Consider the following 12,166-nt stretch of genomic DNA (forward strand, 5'->3'; position numbering starts at 1 on the left):
TTAGATGAGGAAGAAAGAAAAGAGGCAGTTTACTGATCTTTTTTATTATTCACCTTGAAATACTCGACTTAAAAAATTATGTACATGTATTATTTTGATTCAAAAATTAATACCTTTCCAATTTCTTCTCCCTGTATGTCCAGCCCTTTTTCAACTATTGATGAGAAAGCCATGTTGTGTAGGTTTGGGGAGAGAGAAGGGAAGAAGTTAAATAAAGTTAAAGAAGTTAAATAAAAAGAAACTTTGGGCAGCCCTGGGGACAGGGGAGGAAGAAGGCAATTGACTCCACAGTTAGCTTGGAGCCAGCCCCGCAGAGAACAGTGTCAGAGAATTCCTGCTCATAATCCTGGGTTTGGCACATCCATCAGTCATGCCTTTCATAATGACAGCTAAGACAAGAGTTACAATCTGTCCTCAGAGTCCCACCTGCAAGTGATTTGGAAGAGTGAACAAATACATTGGCAGACTCACAGTCGATATCTGTTCTCACTACAGTTGTCAGTTTGCTTGGATACTCTCTTTTGGTGATGGTAAATTCTTGCTGCATAACTTTCTTCTGAGTGCCTATAACCTCAGTGTCCAGTCTTTAAGTGTCCAGTATTTCAGGGGACAGATAAATAACTAGTTAAAATACTAGTTAATATGATGTGCATGTGCACCTGTCTCTCTAGTCAGGCTGTCATCCCTCTTACGTTATTAGTTGCACTTTTTGCATTTTAATTTTTTCAATGATTCTTCATTAACATTTAATTGCAAGTAATAAGGGGCAAAAAGCTCCCAAATGCTTAAGCAAAAAGCAGTCTGCTTATTCAGTATCTCCATGCCTAGGAGACTCCATGCCATTCAATTAAGACAACATTTAATGAGCATTATGGGGGTGCTGTGAGGGATTAAAAACAAGAGAATCAGATGAGGATCCAGCTCTCTGGGGACTCACTTCCTGGCTGGAGAGAGAGACGTGTAGAAATACCTCTATCCACTGAAGACGCTTACATGCTAAGAGAGTACAGGTGAGTGTGTGGTGGAAATAATTCTGGCCCAAGGCTCTGGATGAGATTCAAAGCTGGGTTTTGAAGAATAGGTAGGGTTTCTTGGTAGAGATGAGTTGCATGGAAACCAAGTAGAGGGAATTGTGCAGGGAAAGGCATGGAGAATGCAGAGTGCATTTGGACAATGAAAAGAGAAAGGCTGTGGCTGGACCACAGTATATGCAGGGACATGGGGATGTCCATGGAAGTCACCAGGGAGCTGAAAGCAGAAACTTCTTTGGAGAAAAGATAATGACTTCACTTTCCACCTCATAAAATTTATTTTGTATTGAAGTCTTGTTGGCTTCAATACAGTAATGTCCAAAATAGAAATGAGATGGTTGGGAAAGGGAAATGATCTAGAAGTGATTTTGAGAGCATGATGGTACTTTAATTGCAAGTACCTAAAGTCAAAACTATACCTAGGGGCAGGGGGGAATGCAAGTACCTCCAGGAAGTGATTGTAAATGTGACGCAGAGTATCCAGTGAGGGGGCAGAGTGGAGCTTGGAGAGAGGTGGTCAGTGTACCAGAAGTGGCAAACCACAAAGATGAATGAGCTCACACAAGGAGTGAGTGCAGAGGACAGAAGGTCAAAGATAGATTCTTTTAGTGGGCAGTAACCAATACATGGAGACAAAGGAGACACAGTGATCAGAAGGGTAGTAGGACAGCAAGGGAGAAGGCATGTGTCACAGGACCTGTGGACTGTTGGAGTTGATAGGTGGTCAACTATTAAAAATCTTTTAGGCACAATTGGGTGAAGACTAGAAAAAGGCTAGTTAGTCTGGCAAGTCAGAAGTCACTAGCAAATTCTGAAAGTAAACATGATTGGGGGCAGGAGTAAGACATCAAAGAAAGAAAATAAAGAGATGGAAGGAAACAAGAAAATCTCTTAAGAAGAGGTCAGACATGGTGGCTCAAGCCTGTAATCCCACACTTTGGGCGGCCAAGCAAAAGGATTACCTGACCCCAGGAGTTCAAGACCAGCCTGGGCAACTCGGTGAGATCTCATCTCTACAATAAATAAAAAAATTAGCCAGGTATGGTGGCACACGCCTGTAGTTCCACCTACTTGGAAGGCTGAGGTGGAAGGATCGCCAGAGCCCAGCAGGTCGAGACTGTGGTGGCCATAAGTGCCACTGCACTCCAACCTGGGCGACAGAGTGAGACTCCAACTCAAAAAAAAAAAAAAGAAGAAGAAGAAGATAAGACTAGATAATTAGCCCCTTAGTAACTAGGGTCAATTACAGTAAGCCTGTGGATTTACACCACCTGTCAGCAAACAAACAGATGCAGCTTCCTGTAGTGATATATAAATAGTTTTACTTAGAGTCCATCCATATCTTCTTATGTTATTGCATTCTCCTTGATTTTGCTTGATACTGTCGATTTGTTTTAGAGAAATTGGGACTGTATAATTTAAGGGATTAATTACTTCCTCTTTTCTATGTCACCACTATTTGGCAATTTCATGTGGTTCAAACCAATTTAAAAGGAAAAATAAATTATTTTATTACCAGTAATCAGCAATACAGTTGTTCAGGCATATTCAGAACACTGGAGAATTGAGACACGTTTTCTGGTTTTGTCATCTAACCCCCCATTTTGTCTGTGGTTAGCAGAGTGTGTCTGGTGAATTTTAACAGCAGCTAAAATGCAGATGAGAATACAGCTAGAGCAGAAGGAGCCAGGAGAAAGTTTAGAAGAGACCACAGAGGAAATGAGGCCCAAGGACTTTAGGAAGGTCACACAAGCCACCCTAAATACATGAGCTGTTTATTCTGGGTGAAATAACACATGGTCACCTATGCTATTCAGTTTCTTAAGCTTTCATATCATGCCACTGATACTTTTCTAAAGATTTTTTTCAGTATAGTTTTACTTCTTTTTTTTTAGTTGGGTCTCACTCTGTTGCCCAGTCTAGTGTGCAGTGACGTGATCACGGCTGACTGCAGTCTTGATTTCCCAGACTCAAGCAATCCTCTCACCTCAGCCTTCCAATTAGCTAAAACTACAGATTTGTGCCACCACACTCAGTTGATTTTTTTTGTATAGAGTCAAGACCTTGTTATGTTGCCTCGGCTGGTCTTGAACTCCTGGGCTCAAGCAATCCTCCCATCTCAGCCTCCTGGGATTACAGGGGTGAGCCACCATGACTGGCCAGTTTTACCATTTTTAAGTTCTTATACAATTTCCATGGTCTTCTTGAAAGTTATATTCTCTGATTTATAAATCAGAAGTTGTTAAAATCTTTCATTGATTTCTTTTTGTTGTCAGAACCATAATAGTTTCCACTGAGAACATATTCTTTCTAGTGATGGTATCTGATAAGAGTATATTCTGCTAAATGGTGATGTTCTTGAATCTAATTTTTCTTTTTAGTGCAATTTTAAATATTTCAGCCCAGATACTTTCACAGGTTTATCTTTTTGGCTTCATTTATAGCTTCTGCTTTTTAACAAATATTCTTTCAAGGCAAAACTTGTTGAATAAGTTGTTGCTATTTATGATTCTTTTGAATGTGTTGACATAATATTTAGATGTTGCAAAGTTGTAGATTCTATCCATTTTATTCGATCCCAGTATAGAATATGACTTTGTCCTGTTTAATTGGAAGTCTTTTACTCATGTTTTTGTTCAATCATTCTGTGCCAAGCATGCTATTTCAGTGGTTTCCCAGTGATCTTTAGTATTACAGTTGACTTCTGTTGCCAAGCACCTGGAGTGAGGCCAAATGTCACAGGTGAATGATACAGTCTCCCACTAGACTGCCTCGCTTCAGACACCAGTCACATGCTTAGAGTTTTCCAGGCATGGAAAACTGATCAACTAGTTACAAATTCTGGGGTTTCCATTACCCCCTCAGGTTCAATAATTCCTTATAACAAATCAGGGAATTCTGAAAAGTGCTATACTTACAGTTTTAGTTTTATTATAGCAAACAGGACTCAAATTAAAACCAGCCAAAATAAGAGACACATAGGACAAGATCTGGAAGGGTCCCAAATGCAGAGTCCCCATGTCCTCTCCCCTGTAGGGTGATGATGTCTTATTCTCCCAACAATCAATGTGTATCATCAACCAGGAAGCTTTTGAAACTCCAAGCATCCAGCGTTTCTGTTGTCATTACATTATGTAAGCATGATCGAGTGCATAATTGCCCGCATGACTGAATTCAATCCCCAGGTCCCCCTTCCCCTAGAGACAGGGAGATCAGGCTGATATCACATAGCTCAAATCCCAAGCCTCTAATCACATGATTTGTCTTTCTGGCATGGCCAGTCCCAATCCTGAAACTATTTAGAGACCCAGCAAAAACCCAGATGTGGTTCAAGGGGCCAGCATAAACCCAGATGTGGTTAAAGGGGCCCACCATAAATATCAAAAATAACTCTATCTTTTCAGAAATTCCAGAGTTTAAAGCCTCCTCTCAGAAACTGGGCCAAAGACCAGCCAAATTCATTATAAAAGCGAGCAAATATAAACCTTTTATGAAATGAAATCTTAGGAGTATCTCCTTTAATTAGGAAAGCAATATAAAAGCAGAACTTCTATGATTAAAGCCTTTGGCTGTTGTTTTGCATCATTAAAAGAGTAAAAAAATGAAATATCCAACACACACATACACACACAAAACAAACAGAATTAAAGCATCAGATAATAGAAGTTGGAGGTCACTCATATTCCTAACATTAATGACAAGATTTTTTGTAGAAATATTAATTGTGCAAACAAACATATCAGAGTATTCTAAGAGCAGTACATTTCAGATGCCTAAAAAGATGGGAAAGAGCTGAGGAATTGAAAATCCTTGGGAGAACAAAGGAACAGAGATGAGAAAAGCATTTCTTCTGTCTGACTCCAGAAATAGTGTATGATTTTAAAATATCTTCTTTCAGACCATGAAAGCATGTATCAGGTCAGATAAACCCTATAATGTAAAACTGTGATACACCAATGTGGTCAAGTCAGTCTTTGTTCTCATATTCATGGGATTGGTGGGTTGAAAGAAATTAAGGTCTCCAAGAGAATGTGGCAAGGCCAGCACACAGCCCCATACCTGCCAGGAGGCCTGTGGATCTGCCAGTAGTCACAAGTATGTTTGAACACAGAATCACAGCCCTAAGGCTAGATCCAGCCAAGGCACAGGCAGGAGGTGTCACACAGATAAAGCTCAAGATTGGAAAGAAGCTTAAACTGTACAAAGAGTGGTCCAGAGAGGGTGAGTGAGATGCCATAAGCATGCAGAGCTGCAAAAATGAGAAGGAAGAAAAATATTAGTGAGTATGCCAGTATGAAGCCCAGGCTGATGAAATTCCTGGCATATGGATAGGAAATTGGCAAAAGAAAAGGTAGTAATTACGTAGCAAGTTTGAGAGCACTGTATGTCTGGTTAAGAAGATGGCCACACCAATCACTTTTATATTATTTGTTTTGATTGCCAAGCTCTCTTTTTATAATTCAAGCTTTTTTGTCTTCTTAAAAGGGAAGAGTAGGAAACATGATGGCTTTAATCTATATAAAATGTACATGTTTTAACCTACACTTATGTACAGGTCAAAGACCCTTTCCCTCAACACATAGTTCTGCTGTTTGCCTCCATTTCCATCCCCTCTTTCCCACACTGTAGCCATCTATAATTTTTACTCAAAGGATGAAAGGATTATTATACAGAGAAATAAGTGGATTGACTGCTGTAGCTTTCACCCTTTATCCCAAGAGGAACCAACGTATCGACTTGCTAGCTCTTAGTATCTTCAGCATCTACTTAAGAATATAGGCTTTTCAAATATCTTGGGACTTGGGTCCCTCTCACGTGCTTGGTAATTTGGTTGCAATAAAATGCCCAGAATTCATGAATTCTAGAGAGAGGAGAATTTCTATAGATGCAATAGATAAATGCAAGCTTGTGAACTATAGATTGTTTGTTTGTTTTTTGCAGACTGACAGTGAGCAAAAACACTGCTGAATACTCTAGAAGCAACTTCTCCAAATACCCAGTTCTTAAATGGAAAGCTCAAATGGTCTTCCAATTCTACTGACATGATCATAACATTAGCTAGCTAACACATTTGCCATCAATAAAGTATTCTACTGAATTTGCCACCAATAAAGTATTATACTGATACAGGCTTTTGTCATAATTGTACCCTACAATGAAGTCACCGTTTATAGATTCAAGAAGTCGATACTGGAGAAGAAGAGGCTGATCTTTCATACTTCCTGGCCTTCAGGTTAATGTTTTAGAGCTTCAGAATTCAAAGAGCAAGAAGACCCCAGTTGAAAGCAAGACCTCAACTCCTGACTTCCCACCCTGCCTTACTCCTACCTATGTGGAAAGCAAAGGTAAGGGTCTGAAGAGAGTGTTTGGGATAGACATTGAGGCATATTTCTATAGCAAAAAAATTATATTCTGTGATTTGGGGGAGGAAAGCAATGTAGAACATGAAAGATCGAGGTGGCAATCACCAAGAAAATATGGAAAGAAAGTTGGCTTTCACTTTGACATTAGCTATTTAAATTGAAAATACATAGTCTTCTCAGTACTGTCATCTCTAAGCATCATTTTGCAATTTTTCTCTTGAGGAGTCAATCTTCCATGATCCATCACAATCCCAAGTCACGCTGCCAACTTTTACTTGACATCAATCACCAAGGACTCTGACACAAACTTTACTTTTAGCAAGTCCAGAAAACTATCAAATTCAGTTAAAGAACTGTTGGAAGAATAAAACATAGAGCTCAATTACATGTCACATTCTGAACATTTTCTTCTGGTTCATTCAAAGTGCTTATTGGGTAAAGACCTACTCAAAATTAGAAATATTTGTTTTTAATATTAATTTAATATTAAATGTAATATTAAAATATCTTTTGATATTTTCCCCAAGCATGCTCAGTAATTAGATTGAGCCCACATTAGCCAGATAAACTGTAGAAAGAAAGTGAAGCTATTTTTTCCCCAATGATACAACATGGAAGAGAAAACTCCAACAAAAATACTTTTGAGGCAAAAATATATATTGGGCTTTAATTTTTGTATGAACAAATTCTTTAAAGCATGTCCCATTTCACCTTGTCTATGCAAACATCCAAAGGATTATGATGATGTTTTTTAAAAACACATTTCTTTGTGCTTAAAACTCATCCTTTTCTAATAAGCAACTATGGAATCTGATGTTCTATCAGTAAAGCTGCCCAGTCAGACAGCTGTGAGGCTCAGAAACACACACAGGTGCCAAGCCCATAAAGTGGGCCAGATTGCTCAAAAGTCCAAAAATGATTCAGCAAATCCTCATATAAAAATTAATCCTAAAGAAATAATCCAGATGGGAAAAGATGTATATACAAGGATATTCAGTGAACATTTTCTTAAATGACAATAGAAGGTTTCCTAAATGCCAGAAAATAAGGCATTGTTAAATAAAGTATGGTGCAGCCATACAATTGAATACAGTGCAGCCATTGCAAATCATGATGTCAGGATATGTCAGTGGATGGAAGAAGCATTTTCTATTAATAAGTAAAAAAAGCAAATTCCACTTCAGCATGCTTAAGATGGTCCTACTTTTGTTATGTATGTGAGTGTTTACACACTCATTCACATAGAACACATCAGAAAAATGTATAAAAAATTAATATAATTTTGCATACAAGAAAAAAAGATGGTATTTTAGTCAATATGGGATACTATAACAAAGTGCCAGAGACTGTGTAGCTTATAAACAACAGAAATTTATGTCTCACAGTTCTAGAGATTGGAAGTCTAAGATAGGTGCCAGAAAGGTCAGGCTCTTGGTGGGAGTTCTCTTCTGGGTTGCAGACTGTCATCTTCTTGCTGTGTTCTCAATGGCAGAAAGAGAGCAACAGAACTCTCTGGAATGCTTTTTATAAGGACACTAATTGCATTCCTGATAGCTCCACTCTCATGATCCAGTTTCCTCCCAGAGGCTTCCCCTTTTTAATACCATCATATTGGGGGGGGTAGGATGTCAGCATGTGAATTTGGGGGACACAAACATTCAGTCCTTAGCATTCTGTCTCTCTCCCTCCAAAACGTATTTCCTTCTGACATGCAAAATACATTTATCCCATTCAAACAACCCCAAAAGTCTTAACTCATTCCAGCATCAACCTTAGCTCATTCCAGCATCAACTCCAAAAGTCTTAACTCATTCCAGCATCAACTCCCTTTAGACATCAAACCTTAAAGCATAAAGTCCAATGTTTCACCTAATTATTATCTAAATCAGACATGGGTAAGACTCAGTATATAATTTATCTTGAGGCAAAATTCCTCCCAGCTGTGAACCTGTGAAACTAAACAAGTTATGTGCCTCCACAATAAATAGGACCATCATAGGATAGACATTTCCATTCCAAAAGAGAGAAGAAAGAAGGAAGGGGCCATGGGTCCCAAGCAAATCCAAACCTAGCAAGGCAAACTGCACGCGATCTTAAAGTTTAAGAATACTCGGTGATCTATCACAGAAACAGATCGCCACATGCTCTCACTCATAAGTGGACCCTGAACATTTACCATAATACTATAAGAAAGGGATTGGCAGTAGCAGGATACTGCCAGGGTGGGAGGGTTGGGACACAACATCAGTAAGGGTACCTGATCTCAAACCTGGCAAAGTGAGAACAAAAGGAAGGCCCATACTTTTCCTGCATGATGTCCACTTGTATACCTAATCCTGAATTGTGCTCCACATCTTTAAAATAAAATATAAATAAGTAAATAAATAAAATTTCATTTTAAGTAAATTTAAAAAAAAAAGAATAACCCACTTTGAACCTGATTAAAAAGTGGGCAAAGGACATGAATAGACGTTGCTCAAAAAAAAGACACACAAGCCATCAACAAGCATATGAAAAAATGGCAACATCACTAATCATCAGAGAAATGCAAATTAAAACTACAATGAGACATCATCTCACACCAGTCAGCGTGGCTACTATTAGTAAGGCAAAGAACAACAGATGTTGGTGTGATTGTGGGGAAAAGGGAATGCTCATTCATTCTTGGCAGGCACTAGTAAACTGCTGTGGAAAACAGGATGGACAGTTCTCAAAGAACTAAAAGTTAAGTGACTATTTGATCCAGCAATCCCACTACTACTAAGGATCAAAAGGAAAATAAATCAGTATATTAAAAAGATACCTATACTCCTATATTTATTGCAGCACTACTTACAAAAGCAAAATCATGGAACCGACCTAAATCCCCACCAACAATTGACTGGATAAAGAAAATGTGATATTATATACATCACGGAATATTATGTGGCCATAAAAAATAATGAAATTATGTCCTTTGCTGCGACACGGATGGAGCTGGAGCTCATCATCCCAAGTGAACTGACTCAGAAACAGAAAACCAAACATCTCATGCTCTTACTTATATACGGAAACTAAATGTTCACAAAGATAGAAGTAATAGGCCGGGGTCAGTGGCTCAGTCCGTAATCCCAGCACTTTGGGAGGCCGAGGCAAGTGGATTGGCTGAGCCTGCGGGTTCAAGACCTGCCCGAGCAACTTGGTGAGACCTCGTCTCTACAATAAACCAAAAATGAGCGGAGTGTGGTAGCGCGCGCCTATAGTTCCGGCTACTTGGAAGACTGAGGCAGGAGGATCACTGGAGCCCAGCAGGTCGAGGCTGCGGTGGCCGGGAGTGGCCACTGCACTCCAGTCTGGGTGACAGAGTGAGACTCCAACTCAAAAAAAAAAAAGGAAAAGAAAAGAAAAGAAATAATAGACACTGGGGACACCAATAAAGGAGGAAGTGAGAAGGAGGGGATAAGGCTCAGAAATTACCTAAGGGGTACAATGTTCACTATCTGGGGAATGGACCACCTGAGACCCAATCTCCACCACAATATGTGCACAATACATCCATGTAATGAACATGCATGTGTACCCCCTGAATCTAAAATGAAAATGAAAAAAGAAAATAATCTTTGGCACCTAATTTGAAAAGCTGGGTTTTGTGTTGGTCCTGTCTTTTGAAATTGAGGTTAGAAGCAGCTCTGCCCCTGGCATGGGTATTATTTTTCCTTTTGCTATTCTGTATTTTCCAATTTTTCTTCAATGAACATAGATTTCTTAAGTAATACAATTTTTAATAATTAAGAAATATTGCAAATATCACTTTTTAAAAATAGGAAGTTTCCTCAGAGAAGATGTAAGGAAGTATTGCTTTCATCAGTGAGTGAAAAGTAAGTGGATTCTTGTCAGGAAAAACATTTTATTTGGCTACTTCCCCTGAAAAGCAGAAAGCTTTAAGGAAAACACTGATATATCTGGTGAGGATCGCTGAGCACTTTGCGTCTTGTTCAGTCGTTGGTTAAATGGCTCACTCACTCATCTATTCAACCACTCAGCTGAAGGCTGTGTGGAGGTGGTGTCTTCCAGGGGGTGCCACTGGTCAGTGGGACAGAACTGTCTCACACCATGCCTGCACTGGGTCATCACGTTGCAGGGACTGCTTCTCAGCTTGACAAGTCCCAACACTTGCTTTTTTTTTATGATACCCAAAAGTGATCCAAACCTGGGAGGACTTCTGTTTACTAAAATTTACCCCAAACTGCAGGAAATACAGAAAATTGATTGATGTATAATAAGAAACCCAGCCAAGTGGAGCAGAATGCTACAGTCATTAGAGCAGTATGCGCTTCCCCTTGGACACACTGTATGATACAGTCAGTGACAGCATCAGAGAAGAGTTTCAGAAAGCAAACTCTGACAGCTATGCAGGATGGATTAGAGGGGTGTCCATATGTCCCAGTTTGCCTGGGATGGTTCTTGTTGATGTCTGCTTTCTGAATGAAATGCTTAATAACATCCCACTTCACTGTCAAAAGTGTCCTGGTTTGGTTGACAAATTATATGTCAGCCTAATTGGAGGAGACAGTAGTGGGACCCAGGAGATGAGTTATTAGAAGACCACTAAAAAACCCACTAAAGAGACAATGAGAGCCTAAACCTATGCTGCACAAGTGGGTTTAGAGAGGAAGAGAAGAAATGAGGTGCAGCAAAATTCAGGTGATAGAATCAGTGACCGCTCTCTGCCGAGGAACGCCCCCTGGCCAAGGTCAGAACCCCTGCTGCAGGATAAGCTGGCAGGGGTCAGCTTGCATCTAACAAGTCTATGCAGGGATTCAAAAGCCCAGAGCATCCTATAGGATCAGCTGAGTTCTTTGTTGTGACTGCATTCCAACCCAGCTTCTCCTCTGACCCATGCTGCTTCCTTCACCCTTCAACATGTTGCTTCCGAGAGTGATCCTCGACTAACCTCCCGCACACACATCTTTGGCTCAGAGTTTGCTTCCTAGGGAACCTGACCTATAACAGTTGCCATCACATTTATTACAGAACAAGAATATGATATAATTTAATCTGTCTTCATTATGAAAATGAATTACTATAGGTAAGTGTTTACAAGAGTGCCTGGTGACAGAAACTGTTCAGCGATTGTTAGAAATAATAATCATAATGAGTATATCATTTCCAGTGCTAGATTTCACATCTAACTGCCTACTAGATGAATCAGAGCAAGCTAAACTGTACAAAAGGTGAGATGGACACATTTATTTTCTCCTTCATTTCTGAAATTTTTAAGATCATATAGCCCCATTAAAATGAGCTGGTGAAAGACACTTAGGAACAATAACACCCAGCAGGTATATTTCTATTTGAGTACAAAAAGACCCAGAATGCTATGCTCAACTTCCTCATCTTTGCAGTTTCAGGAACCCTTTCGAATGTTGCTGCCAGAAACACAAGGGGAAAGGAATGAATTTCACTTCAATCATTCAAAAAGGAATGCCCTGCTCAAAATAACTGATATAAACTGCCTCACAAACTCAAAGTGGAAATGCAGTCACATCACTTTTATTTTTTCAATTAATCCCTGGTGCTCCATCCTCACTACCATCACCACTACCTCCTGACTCTACCCTTTTACTAAGCGAAGAAAAATTGAGGGATGCCCTACTTCCCTTGAATTGAAATTTAAGTCTAACAAAAGGGCATTCAGTCCATCTAGCCCACCAAGTTGAAATGGGGCATCTAATGAGTTCGTGATATTCTTGCTTCTCTCCCCACAAGATCACTGATAGAGGCAGATCTTAA

This window comes from Carlito syrichta, unplaced genomic scaffold, assembly GCF_000164805.1.
Source record: "Carlito syrichta isolate Samal-C Ts95f unplaced genomic scaffold, Tarsius_syrichta-2.0.1 Scaffold301629, whole genome shotgun sequence".
NCBI classification, from domain to species: domain Eukaryota; kingdom Metazoa; phylum Chordata; class Mammalia; order Primates; family Tarsiidae; genus Carlito; species Carlito syrichta.